Source organism: Nanorana parkeri, unplaced genomic scaffold, assembly GCF_000935625.1.
Source record: "Nanorana parkeri isolate BGI_ZX_2015 unplaced genomic scaffold, ASM93562v1 scaffold27, whole genome shotgun sequence".
In the NCBI taxonomy this organism is placed as follows: domain Eukaryota; kingdom Metazoa; phylum Chordata; class Amphibia; order Anura; family Dicroglossidae; genus Nanorana; species Nanorana parkeri.
In genome coordinates this window covers 2,334,119-2,348,697 of record NW_017306295.1, presented here as the reverse complement: position 1 = coordinate 2,348,697, position 14,579 = coordinate 2,334,119, and the positions used below count along the sequence as shown (strand labels likewise).

General features: G+C 40.4%; 1 protein-coding gene across 1 annotated transcript in view; it reads left to right on the top strand.

The window, feature by feature from the left end:
- The first annotated feature begins 3,626 nt into the window (after positions 1 to 3,626).
- UCN3 (urocortin 3) overlaps positions 3,627 to 14,579 on the top strand; it is a 16,350-nt gene continuing 5,397 nt past the window's right edge. Inside the window, exon 1 of the mRNA XM_018566384.1 lies at positions 3,627 to 3,684. The gene's annotated coding sequence lies outside the window, so the exon portion shown is untranslated. The remainder of the gene's footprint in view (positions 3,685 to 14,579) is intronic.

Genomic DNA, 14,579 nt, shown 5'->3' with positions numbered 1-14,579 from the left:
GGCCTTTACTGGCTAGCCATGCAGTGGAGTACTTTGATGGCATGCGATGGAACATTGCCCTGCATAAATATCCTGGTCTTCTTGAAAGATGCAGACTTTTTCCTGTATCACTGCTTAGTATTCTAAAAACTGGCAGTAGGTTTGGGAGTTGATTTTGAGTCCATCTTCAACTCGAAAAGGTCCAACTAGCTAATCTTTATTAATACCTGCCCATACCGGTACTCCACCTTGCCGGCGTCTGAGTCGAAGCGGTACTCTGTGCCCGTTACTGATCCAGCCACGGGCCCATCCATCTGGTCTGTCATGAGTCACTCTCATCTCATCAGTCCATATAACCTTTGAAAAATCTGTCTTTCAGATATTTCTTGGCCCAGTCTTGATGTTTCTACTTACGTGTCTTGTTCAGTGGTGGTCGGGTTTCAGCCTTCCTTACCTTGGCCATGTCTCTGAGCACTGAACACCTTCTACTTCTGGGCACTCCAGGTAGGTTGCAGTTCTGGAATATGACAGCACTGAGGATAATGGGTTCCTGGTAGCTTCACGTTTGATTCTTCTAAAATGTTTGGCAGTTAATTTGCTTCTTTCTTTCTCAACACGTTTCTTGCGACCCTGTTGACTATTTGCAACAAAAAGTTTGAGGGTTCTGTGATCACGCCCCAATATCTTTGCAATTTGTGTTGCATCCCTCTGAAAAACATTTTACACTTTTTGACTTTTCAGAGTCAGTTAAATCTCTTCTTTGGCCCATTTTGCCTGAGGAAAAGAAGCTGCCTAATAATTATGCACACCTTGATATAGGGTGTACACCCTCCCTCATTACACAAATACACATCACCTGATATGCTTAAATCAAATAAGGCTTCAAGTTTATACAGCTTGGAGTTAGGACAATATGCATAAAAATAGTGATTTGGTCAAAATACTCACTTGCCTAATAATTGTGCACACACTGTAATCCATATTACAAACTAAGTGGACAGTGGTTCACTTTATGGAGCAACTATACATTTCCAAGAAACCACTCTACCGCCACCCCCCATACCCCTCCTGAACTTACCTTCACTCAGTGGTGTCCCTAACCTTTTTTTCGCCTGAGGCGGGAGGTGACTTGAGAGTGACGCCACCCTCTGCAGGCTCTGCATCTTCACGGCTGTTGGCATCCATGGATGCTCTGGCTGGTATCCTGCCCATCTCCTGGCAATCTGTGACATCAGTGGTTGCCAGGAGCTGGGCGGGAGGCTTGCCAGAGTATCTAGGTTGCTAAAAGCTGGGCGGGGAGATGTGTAGGACCCTCATACATCTCCCCGCCCTGCTCTTAGCAACTTGGAATGATCTGGCTGGAAAGGGGTTGGTAGCCACACTGCAAACATTGTGCAGCAGAGCGGCCAGTATACGACAAACATACCGCTCTGCCTGCTGCCCCCCAATGTAACCAAAAGAGATGCAGCCTGAGCAACCGACTCATTAAAGGGACAGCCCTGTCTGCACTAACACCTCCACCCCAGCTTCTTATCTAAATCTGTAACAGGACACATTCTGCAGCACTGTTTACTGGGGCTGCTTCATACACATGTGTGAGGTCCCACAGAAGAAGATAAAGCCCCATGCATGAAAGAATATATGTTGACACTTATTCACACAATACAGGAAAATGCATGACAGGCTTGCGGGACCATTACTTACTAATGGCATCCCAAACACAGGAAGACACGAGTCTTTGCCTGCATGTTTACGCAATACAAATGCACAAAAATGCACTGCCAAAAACGCATGAAGCTGCATGAACTTCTTTGCTGCATTTATCACTCATAGGGCGGCTCATTGAAATGAATGGATTGCCCGGTGCGGTTACGCAGCATATGTGGTAAAATGCGCATAAGCGCAACACACATTCTCCCGTGCCGCAAGTGTGAATGGGGGCAAAGTGGGAGGACAAAAGTGAAAACTACACTGTTCACCTCAATGTAAATCAGAACTAAGCCAAAGCTATAACAATAGTAGAGCTGATAGCAGCAGCAAACAAGCAGCTTCCAGTTTTACAGTATATGTAAACCCAATCACTGTCATCCTATATCAGCTTTACCATGGAAAACTAATTTCAAAAGTCTCTTTCAATACTTGGATCCGCAGTTACCATCTACAAGTGATAATTTTAACACTGTACGCAGACATGGTCCACTATCGTCACAATCAAGAAACCTACTCTGACACATGCTAATGCGTCATTTCTGCAGTGAGTGCATGTAAATATGAAGTGGCTGCATGAGATCAGCAGCACTGAGATGACACAAAGGATAAAAAAAGGATAAAATCAAGTATTTGTTTAAGAAAAAACTGGGAATTGTCTATGATTCACAGTGCTTTAACAAACTAAATATCACACAAAGTTTACATCTACTTATGTACAAATTAAGACTGTAGATCCATTGCCTTTGTCACTTCTCAACTTTTGTTCTAGTTTTATTTTGCCACTTTTCATACAATCACCCTTGCTGATACTGGTCCTAACACTACAAAATATATATATTTTTTACTATACCAAAACGGAAGGATATGTCTGGTACCAACAAACTAGATATTTCATTGTTTTTTGTAGCTGTGTTTAATCTTTTAAATACTTTCAGATACCACCAACAAAAATGCAGCCTATCTGTGCATCACTCGGCCACAGAAACCCAAACCATCTCCGAACTGGCTCCGACACCGTCCCCCGCCCCTCACAGTCCCTGCGCACTACATATTAACATGTTAAATCAGAACCCCCACACTGTGAGGGTCAACTGCTAATTTTCGTCTAAGGAGGAAGATAAGAAATATATACTCACCCGATCCTCGGAGCCAGCCAGCTGTAACAACGTTCCCTCCAGCCTCACTCCTCCTCTGGTGCAGCGATGCTATGTCCCCACAGCCTATACACTATGTGTAGAACATGATGACCTTAAGATCCTTAGCAGAAGGGGGAGAGGCTGGAAGGACCAGTCTAAATACAAGCCGGCTTCGAGGATCAGGTGAGTATAACTTTTTTTCCTCCCTAGACACAAATGAGCAGGGGTGGTTAGCCCCACTGCAAGGGTTAATAAAATTTTGCTCAGAGTTGCCAAATATATCCATCCATCCTATACTGCTATTTGTATTGCCCCTTATATAAAGGTATATATAATATATAGTATGCTAGTACTATTACTATATAGTATAAAGTATAATGTAATATAATATATTGCATTATAACAAATTATATCTATCTATATATATGTATAGATAGATAGATAGATAGATAGATAGATAGATAGATAGATAGATAGATAGATAGATAACCATTTAAAGTGACTAAAGTAAATAGTTCAAAGTGCCTAGTGAAACCCTCCAAAATATTCCAGTACTATATGAATGAATCAAGGAAATGAATGAGCACAAGGGTAACATTTGCTTACTATTCCAGAATAAAATCTTGTCTTTGTCTATAAGTTAAGAGACATTGTTATCATTTCTCTTCTATCTACATGGGAGAGGGGAGCGTTTCCATAGAGAAAATATCAGAGCCCCTTCCATAAGAGTTAGGAGGGGGGAGAGTGAAAGAGAGAGAGGGGGAGCAGGCTTCCAAGTCAGAGGCAGCTGCCTGATGAATCTCTTTATCCTGAGAGGCAGAGAGAAGGGAGCGTCACTCATCAGCATCGCCACATTCAGGTGAGTACATAGTATTCATGACACTTCCACTACAAGTCAGGCAATGGGAAATAGAGGGCAAGACATTGCTTCTCTTTAGAGTTTAGTCCTGTCTCAGATCCTATCTTTTTTCACATCACTTGTTTCCCCTAATGTAAAAGTAGCAACATTGAGCTAAGAACTTCATTGGGATGTCAGGTAGTGGACTTGTGATGAGTACAGGGGGGCAAGGGACTTGAATTGTCTGCTGTTATGTGCACGCTGGAAACCACAGCTTCCAAGTCCATGGATTGCAATATCTATATATTATACAGCAAATACAGACCAGAGAAGTGATTGTTACAAGTTTATCAACATGTTAAAATGCATTTGTCCAATGTACTATATATATATCTATATATATTTATCTATCTATCTATATATATATATATATAGATAGATAGATATAAACATTTTAATTTTATCTATTTTTTCTCTCTTATGAAAAGTATTGTGTGTCCTTAAATGGGATGTCTAAAACATTGGTATTCCATAACATGTTTGCTATAGGAGTATGCACGCCTGTAATTTAAAGGGAGATCTAACTAACCAATATAGGATCTAACTTTTAGGAACACTTTCTAAAAAGCATAATAAGTAGACTTGTAAGGGTGCAATTAATACAGACTAAATCCAGCAGTTTTATATTAAGACAGTAAAAGTGTTAACACTATCATAGACAACCTGCGGTTCTGAAGCTGAAAGGAAACGACATGTTTAGCATGCCGTTATCACTACTGTTGCTGATTAAGGAAAGTACACTGTATGTGTCATTGTTCAGAATTTATCAGAGTATAAATGCTTCTAATGGTGTGCAATTAGACAATGACTGTAGAATCATATGTATGTATCTAAATCTAGAAAAGAAACATATAGACAAACGCACACTTCTGTGAAGACCGTTCAGAGAAAAGTGTACCATAGCTACTAACAATCAACACTTCAAAAGACTAATGGTATTTTTAAAGCTTATTTCAGTTCCTAGCAGGGCATTAGTTATAGCGATATTTGTCTACTGCCTACAGCACAACAAGTGTGAATCAATTTTTTTCAATTCTCCAACCAAGTTTCAGATTTCTCAGATGGATTGAGCTTCTAGGGTGCATACATAAAGCTGCAAAATGATTAATGGTGGCATGCAAACTGCTATAGCTTCCGAATCATGAATTCTGATTGGCCGCCACCGTTTATTGCATTGTATACATTATTTTATGCATTCTAAAGCAAACACATTACAGGTGATCTTATACTATCTTGTCACCCATACCTGTAGCTAGAACATCTCAAAACTGTTGTTCTATAACTTTTAAGTTCTCACTTAGTTCGATACTATGGAAGATGCGGGCGCTATATAAATCAAAAATACAGTTTCTTGAATGATATATTGTAGTGCCACCATTTTCCACAGTATTGTACTAAGTAAGCTTAAAAGTGAGCTTAAAAGGTATAAAACAATGCCATAACATGAAACAACCAGTGTGAGAGCACTGCACAGAAGAATTTATAATCTAATTATGCACAGGATTATATTATATCATCATATTAAATTATTACTTAATTGCCTTGTTAGTCAGTTATGAGGTTAAAACAAAGTGCTACATTTATACACACTGATCATACTATATCTAACATATCTATATATTTTATACTTTATCTAATATAGACTGACTGATACTTAAAGGTCACAAACACTTCTGTGTAGTAAGCACACTGCCCTGGCATGCAACACGTGTGCTAACTGCTGTGGGTCTCAGAACCTGTTTTAGAGGATTGTCTTATACATTATAGGAAATGATATGCCGACACCAGAATGCTGAAAATGAATACCACTGCAAGAGGAATGCATTATAATGGATCATAGCAATACAGCACTTGCTTCCTTGGTAAAGGCAGAAAAAATGAATCAGTAGATGGTTGCTAAAGGTTGCTGTTCATTTACTTTTGCTGGCAAACAGTATATACTACATGGAGGGGTGTAAAAATGATAACCCATCAAATGATTATCAAAATTATATATTCCTAGAATGACTTTATTGTAATGTCCCCATTCAGTTCCATGCAATTCATATTCCTTTTCTTTCATCTATGACAGTATATCTTAAAGCAACAATAATGTAATATATGTTATTGATTTGGCTATTATTGGACACATTTAACGCTGTGCCATTTAACAAGCCACAGTAAGCATTTGTCTCTTGCAGCCAGAGCTGTGAAGCAGTTCCTTTAATTACTGAGACATAAGTTATACAAGTCTTCAAACTAATAAAAGTTGTTAAATGCACAGGCTGGCAAAGCTGCACAAACTTTTGAGTTGTGACAGGCTGAATACACCATCGTAATAGTGTGATGTGATCTGCCAGGAAGTGCCAAGACAATGCCAGGAGTAATCTTGATATTAAAGGAAAATAATTTTAACTATGCTTTAATATAATACAACATAGTGCAGTCTGCTTAAGTGACCTTTAGGAGAATCAGAAACATGATGGGGGACATTTGTCAGTTTGGTTGCATCCCTAATTTCTCGTGCATATAGCAACAGATTTATCATCCTATTTTATGTTTAATTCCCTAATGGCTTCATAAAGAAAATTGCCTCTACAGTGTTGCAAATTTGTGGGGAAACCTCCTGGGGGACAGCTGAATAGCACTAAAGGGTTTAGCTAACTTGAGATATGAAGCTGAATTCTCTTTGTGTTTAGAAGTGCTCCGGAGCATTTCCTAAACACAACACCCAGTGAATAGGATGCACATAACTGATCCCATTCCAGTTCATACTGCATAAACTGCCAGATCCTACTGCAGCCTCTCAATCTGTATCTGTATAAATGAATATGTCTTTTTACATTCACTCCCAGTGAATCTCCCAGTTACAGCATATCATTCATTGCCTGTTGCAAAAAATAGCAAGATGCAAGACCAGTGATTGACAGCTTTAAAGTGTTCTGTAAATACAGCAAAAATACCTTTCAGTAACTGCCACTCATCGTTGGCAATAAGGTTGACCCTTTTTTAGGGGTAGACAAAGACACTGGCTACCAGCCTCCTGGGAATTGTCTAGCTCTGCCCGTAGTAGTCCTCCAGTGTGTGTTCATTTTCAATCCAAACAACACCATTAGAACTTAACAGTGACAGTTATAGGGTTTCAGAATATGATATTTGTGATTTGATGACTGGCAGGTGAATTAAATACAGGGGTAATTGATTTCTAAGGTCTGAAATCAAGACATTTAATACAAGATGTATACTTAACTTACCAAACTAATTCAGGATGGTGTGAGTGTTGGGGAAAGGGAATTTATTAAATTGAGTGAAAATTAAAAATGGAAAAGGGAAGGCATGCCATGGGGTCACAGGTCAATAAATCTGATGTGATGGAAAAACTTGGAATTGAAAAGGAGATTTGAAGCAGAGTTACAAAATATGATTGTTATACTGATCATACACTAAGATTCTGAGTGGGCAAAGCCAGAAAATTTACCAAGACCTAGTCATTGGTCTGGTTTGTAGTACTATACGTACATTACAGGAAGTTGGCTCTTGTTAGACATGTAGACAAGGGGTTCCCACCTCTTCTTCCGGGTCACTCTGAGGTTTTACTGCTGTCTGTATCCTCATTAGAAAGATTTAATATCACTTCCTGTCCTTAAGGCAACAGGAAGTGAGAGGAAATCTACCCCTAGGAAGGCAAATTCACTTCTGTAAGCGTTATCATGGGAAAAAGGTGTCTCCACTGAAGCTTTATCACCAATCCTTGGTTCCATGACATCTCAAAATTTTCAAAATCCAATTGTCACAGGGACAGAAAGTGAGGTGAAATCTACTGAACAGAAGCGCACACAGCAAAACAAACGTTACAGGGGGTTATGCCTTCCCTATGATATCCAAAACTAAAAAAATATTTTTTGGCTGGAGTTACACTTAAAAAATTTACCTGTTCCAACTTACATACAAATTCAACTTAAGAACAAACCTACAGTCCCTATCTTGTTCGTAACCTGGGGACTGCCTGTATATTTCATGGACAGGGAGTGGTAGACCTCATTAATGAGTTGGCATTGGCAACCAGAAGCGGATTTGATATCAGGGTGATTTGTGAAATCTGCATTAAGTGGAGAGGAATGGGCTAGATCGAGTTGTTTTAGGGTGAAAGTGGGCTTCAGAGAATAAGTTGGCCGACCAATTAGATGGGAAACTATTAGATACCGTTAGGTAGAATGGGGCTGCTCATACCCAATACTGCACTGAATAAAGTCAAAAATGTCCCTTAAAATGAACTTAAAACTACAGGTTATCAGGATTAATATGTGACTACATCTGTATAGAAGGAATGCTTTCTCTGGAAGTTACACTGGCAATGACAAGTTTTTGCAGCCACTACAGGCATCTACTGTAATAATTCAACTGACAGTTTAACGATAAAAATGACTAAGGTACTTGTCTGTGTGTCGGCTCTTTGTAGACTAAATGTAGAGAGGGCAATGGGAAACATACATTGGATAATCTTCACTGAGTAGTGCTAAACTGCCAGATTATATGAGAAAGATGACATGGAGGGCTTTCAAACAACATGGGCAATGAGTATGAGCCCATAATGTATAATTTTTGGTAACTGTGGAATACTGGAGTATTGATTATTGCCACGCACTCCGGCTACAGAAGCCGGAGAATTGACAGCTGAAGGCGGAAGTGATGTAATGCACATCACTTCCGTGTTCAGAGACTGTAGAGGAGTTCAGCAGGAGATCGTGTGCTGATCTCCCTCCGATCTCTGTGCACAGAGTCGCTGTGCCAGTCCTCGGCCTGCACGGGGCACACAGAGCCCAGTGTAGCCAGCGGTGGAGGCCACACACATGCAGACAGCATACAAGCAATCGGGCGGCTAACGCTTGTATGTACACAAGCATCGTCGGCTGTTTAAATTACAATAGTTTTCCCACTTGTGCGTGTGTAAGGGAGCTGACAAAAGATCTGTAACTATGTCCATCCAGTTCTGAAATTTACACAGCTCTTTCACACAGCACAGCCTGGTCTGGTAGGAGTTGAGCCACACCTACAGGTCTTGTCCCTCCCCCAGCCTGTGACTGGACTGTGAAAGAAAAAGAAGCAGACTCATAAGCTCATCTCTAGGTCACTGTGCCCTCTCCTCTAATCCGTATGCCCCTTGTTAGTACATAAGAAACTGCAGCAGAACTGACTGGCTCCTTGTTCTATTCTCCCTTTCCCAGTCTAAGATCAGCAGTACAGGAGATTCCAACAGGCTGATAACAAGTCAAATACATTTGTGTCTTTTGTGACTGCCTATCATAAACATACCTATCTCATTAGAAAATCACTGCAACATCACGCAGTATTTCATTTATACTGCTATATAACGGAATCAGCATCATTTATTCCAATAACTCCCTAAACACTTGGATGTCCATGCTTTTACTATGTTTAGTTTCCATGAAAATTAAACCTTTTTCCTTTTAACATTTTAAAGTTCAACTTACCCTTGCAGTGGGGCTACCCCTGCACTGCAAGGGTTAAGTGCTAGTTTTGTCTAAGGGACTCAAGTAAAGCTGGAATACTCACCCGATCCTTGGTCCTGCCAGCTTCCTCCAGACTGCTAGATTGGTTCCGCAACCTCTTCTCCCCTAGACTCTGGCAGTCTAAGGACCTTCTGATGTCATCAAGTCTTATGCCCCTTGACCTGTATTAAACGTGAGGACAACGAGAGGTAAGTGCCGACTGCCAGAGGACTGAGGATCAGGTGAGTAAAACTGCTTTATCTGACCCCCTAGACAAAATAAGCACTTAACCCTTACAGTGCGGGGATAGCCCCATTGCAAATGTACATTTTTTATTTTTTAACTCGCCGCAGACAAGTGACTGTGCATTGGCTGAGATAAGGAATCTTGTAGAATTTCATAATTTTACTGCAGGTAAGGCAAAGCCTTTCCTCAGTCTCCCCTGCCCCAGGAATCACTATGACTGTAGCATTCCAGCATAGTAGCAAGTAACAAGGTGATAGCAGTTGCTGGGGGCTGATCTGTGTGAGATATCATGTATACCCACCTCTGAACATAAAGTTTAAGGCACAAGCTCCAGGATTTACGTGACTGTATCATCTGGTTTGTGAGTGGATTAGGGTCAAGCCTTGAGATTGAGGATACCCCCCTTTTGTTACAGCATCTACTTTTCTACTAGTAACAATTTTTCTGCCTATGCAGACGTGCATATTCTATTATTAATACTTTATGCATATTGTTTTACATAAAATATTACAGCTTTAGCCCCTGTCCACACTTGCAGCATGCACTTTGATGCAGTTTGAATCCAGGAAGCCAATTAATTTCAGTGGGCTGCCCTTTGTGCCATAAACACGGCACAGAAGCTCATGCAGCAGTTTCAGCTGCAAGCTTGCTGCATTTATTGACTGTTTTCACATGTTTGTTGAGCATCTACTTGTGGGCAAAGTAATCCTCCTCTAGAGCTACATGTCTAGATATGCTGCCATGTGAGCAAGTAAAACCGTTACTGCGGTTTCTGTTTAGATTTGCAATTGTGTTTGCAAAGTTAGGCTGAAAGGGAAATTTGCCAGTCTTTTTTAACTCAAGACCATTATGGATCAAGGAGGTCATGATGTAAATTGCTAGAGGAAGGACAAGACATAAAACTCAGGATGGTGTGTAGTATACAATCTACAGCACTCTATGTAAAGTGGAGTAGTGTAAAGTATGCAAGGTACAGCACAGTGTACAGAGTGGAGCTGTGTGCAGTATGTAACATACAGCACAGTGTACATTTAAATGTTGAGATGTGGGGTACCATGGTGATCCCCTAGGAACCATTAAATACTTTAAGTATGGACTTAAAAAACTGAGAAAAAAGCTAGGCCAAGAGTCTTATCAAACCTGTGATTTCTCATTAAGGTCTCCTGCAAAGTTTTTAAAGTATAATTTACCCAATCATTAAAATGTCTTATACGCTTTTACATGTGAATGTGAATTCAAAAGTCATTCTCAATATATGTTTATATCTGCAGCTTTAATTAAAGTAATCTTTTGTGATCCAGACATTAAGTCTTTTGTGGTTCAGGCACTTCCATTTAATAGGCGACAATGCTCTGTCCTTGTCTCCCAGAAGTGCTCCTGTGTTGTCACACTGCTACATGGGCTAGATTTAACGTTAAAGAATAAGTGCATTTTTTTTCCCTCTACCCTGACTTAACCTTACCCACCATTCCCTTCCACAGATGCATACTTGCCTCGATTCCATGGCCATGACCTTCAGTGTTTGTTTAAATCCAGTGCCTTACTATCAAGTCTTACTATTCTGAGCACGCCTTTACATTGCACTGCATTACCTTATACTTCTAAGGTTCTAAGGTCCCAAGGTTGGTGATGAAGGGAGATAGTACTGGATCTAAACAAACACCAAAGACCACAGCTTTCAGGTCAAAGTAAGTATGTATTTGTGGAGGGGGAGAGTGGGTTAGGTTAGGCCAGATGAGAGGGGCAAAGCGGATACATGCAACCCTTTCATTTTGAACGGGCTGCCAATGCACCACTATGGACCTTTTAAGGAACCTTAAGGCACCTTTTTTGTACCAGTGCTTCACAATGCACAGATGGCTTACACCTGTGTACTGTGGTGCACTAAAATGCAGGTCCAAATTAATAGCACTCCATGGCAACTTGGTTCCTGCATTAAAAGCTGAGCTGTAGTTTCTTCTAAAATTGCTTTTAAAGGGACACTAAACTCAGGATTTAAATCTTAAAAATGCATTTAAGTACCACAACTATTAACAAAAATGTCACATATTTGTGTATCACTCTGCTGTAGATCCTCAAATCATCTCTGAATTGGTGCTGACATTGTCCTTCCTTCTGGAGGGTGGCTACTTTTGTTCCCCATGGTCCCTGTGTGTTATAGGTAGCCAACACTCCATGCTTACTACCGTGATGGACTGCAATCTCAGTACAAATTAGTAAACTAAGGGCCGGTGCACACCTCAGCGACCGCGCGGCAATCGTGGAACGATTCCGCGCAGTTTGCCGCTAATTCACGGACTCGCCAAGCACAGATGATTGCGCTGTTGGTGGCATTATTTTCTAATGGCACCCCAGTCGCACCGGGCAGATCACGCAGTTTCCCGCCCGTGCATCCGAACATGAAGAATAAAATAGTGGTGCATCGTGTATCACAAAAAAAAAATCGCTGTCTGCATGCGTGCAGGATCCCGGATCGTTCAGGTCTGCACCGGGCCTAAACGTGAGATTGTAGTCCATCAAGCAAGGGATATTGGAGCGCTGGCTACTTTACAACACACACAAGGACCATGGGGAAAGTAGTCACCCTCCAGAAGGAAGGACATTGTCAGCACAAATTCAGACATGATTTGAGCATCTACAGTCGAATGATGCACCAAATGATGCATGTATCAAATGATACACCAGAGTACTTGATTGCATTTTTAAGTTTTAAATCCTGAGCTAAGTGTCAGTTTAAAAGCAGATGATTATGGACACATTACTGTAAGATTTGATTTTACTTTACATTAATCTACCTGCAATTTGAGAAAACGTGTTATTTAAAGTATCACAACAGTTTAAAAACACTTATTGTGGGTGTAATGCATGTAATGTAAAGATATATATATATCTATATCTTTAGGAAGTGAAATCTGTAAGCACGCAGCAGTCATATGACTTACCTAATTGTATAGCTATAAAAGTGTGAAAGTACTACAGACACATTGAGACATACTTAAATATACATGGGGGGGGGGTACATCCACAAGAAGATATTGCATTATAGTTATTGTGGCAGATTTTTTTTTTATCCGTCATCCACAGATGTTATATTATTTTTATAAGCCACAGATAGAAACTATGAATATTTTTTATAGCATTACATGGAAGTCTGAGTGATCCTTTCTGTAAAAAGGAAGCAAAATGTTACCTGTGCTGAATTTTCATAACCCTTAAAACAACAAGCTGGCTTACATGAAAGAATTAAAAAAAAAAAACACCAGGAGTCTACCAGTACTTGAGGTTTAAAATAAAAGTGATATTTTTATTCATTTTAAAAGCTGCAGTGCTGCATAAGCATATTTAAAATACATTAAATTATATTTCCAATTTTAGAGAGCATAAAGGTAAGGAGAAATACCGGCAAGATAAGGTTGGAGGTTCTGTTTATGTGAATACTGGTATATCAAGAGCAGATGCAAGATGTTGCTGTGACGGACCTAGGGCTGCAGAGATTTATTACCCTGGAGAACTTTGTTTGCTGTGTATTTTCCAGTTTAATATTTTATCTAGAGGGAGAGCTTTTCAATATTTGACTTGAACCATTTTTCTAAAGGCAGCAGGTTGTCTGGAGGGGCCATTGTTTAGAGTCATGGGATCAAGCTCTTATCTACTTAATGGAATTCCAATGCGGCACCTGGCTGTCTGGGGGAGGGGATTGGTCAATGACACACACTGAACTATTATCTGATTCTGTGAGGTATAAGGTGTGCTTTCTTCAATAAACCAGTTCATGTTTCCACTCCAAAGTCAGTGATGTCTGATTCTTGGGGTAAGCCCATGCCATATTCACTGGCTTCTGGTTCCAGTACTCAGGGAACAGGCTTAAGACGGAGATATCCAGTCGGGGTATCAGGGAGTCCGTCACAGTTGCCACTTCATTAAGTAAACAATCTGTGTAGTAAATTGCAGTAAAAAACACACCCTGCCACACCCCAAGTTAAGTCGACCATTAAGAATTAATACGCAATAAAATTATCAGCTAAACACAAAAGTGTTATTTACTATATTTCCATGACATTGACTTTTTTAAAATAAGAATTTGTGATAACAAAAAGGTCTATGTGAAAGGTTTGCTGTAGTTTAACCCTGTCGGTAATTAAAAGAGAACTATGTGGTGAGTGAAAATCACTACACCTAATAGTTTGAGCTGACGTGTGACAATGAAACTATCACACGTCGGCTCAATAGATCGGGAAGTGAGCGAACACATACCGTTGCTCGCTCACTTCTCGATCATCTCCCTACAGAGACCCGTGACTGTCAGCACTGACTGGAGGGACGGACGGGGGAGGGGGCGGGAACAGCTGGCTCTGCTTCCAGATAGGCAGAGCCTGCTGTCACTCACGCAGCTGGGTAGATGGACAGTAATGTCGGGATCCGTCCCGGCTGCGGCGGTCTCAGTATACCGCGAGCTGTAGCTCGTGATATACTGAGCTTTGGGTGATGGGAGGATGCTAGTTTATGTCCTCCCGTGACCCTTAAGAGAACTATGGGGAAAAACACTTACCCCATAGTTCTCTCGTAAGTATTGCATCTATTATAAAGATCTACACGTCTGTCTAAAAAGAGGGACAACTGAGAAGGAAAGATGAACAGAGGGATTTGGTTGAAAAGAGGGACAGTTCCTCCAAATGAGACAGTTGGGAGGTATACACCACCTCCAGTCTGAACTGTTGAAAAGTAGATTTATAATATGAATGTCAAATTCTGAACCTAGCATCTCAATGTCACAGATTAAATGTTTATCACACCAACATTTTTGCATTCATCAATTGTCCAGTTTTTGTGATCCATTGCCCACCTGAGGAAAAAAATACCCCAAAAGTCAGTGATAGCAGAGGCACCCAGAAACAAGACCATGGAGATCTAAGCAGTTCTTCAATTAGTAGGTATTTATTGACATAAAAAACATTGTATTACCGGGTTTCGTGGCTCTAGCTGGCCACTTCCATCTAGACACCTTATTTGATGATACATTACATACATCCTGTATGGTAGCAGTGTGAGGGGAATAACATTTTCATCAATATTTTCGGTAACAGCTATTAATAGAGGCCCTCAGTAAAGATTTCTGTGCAC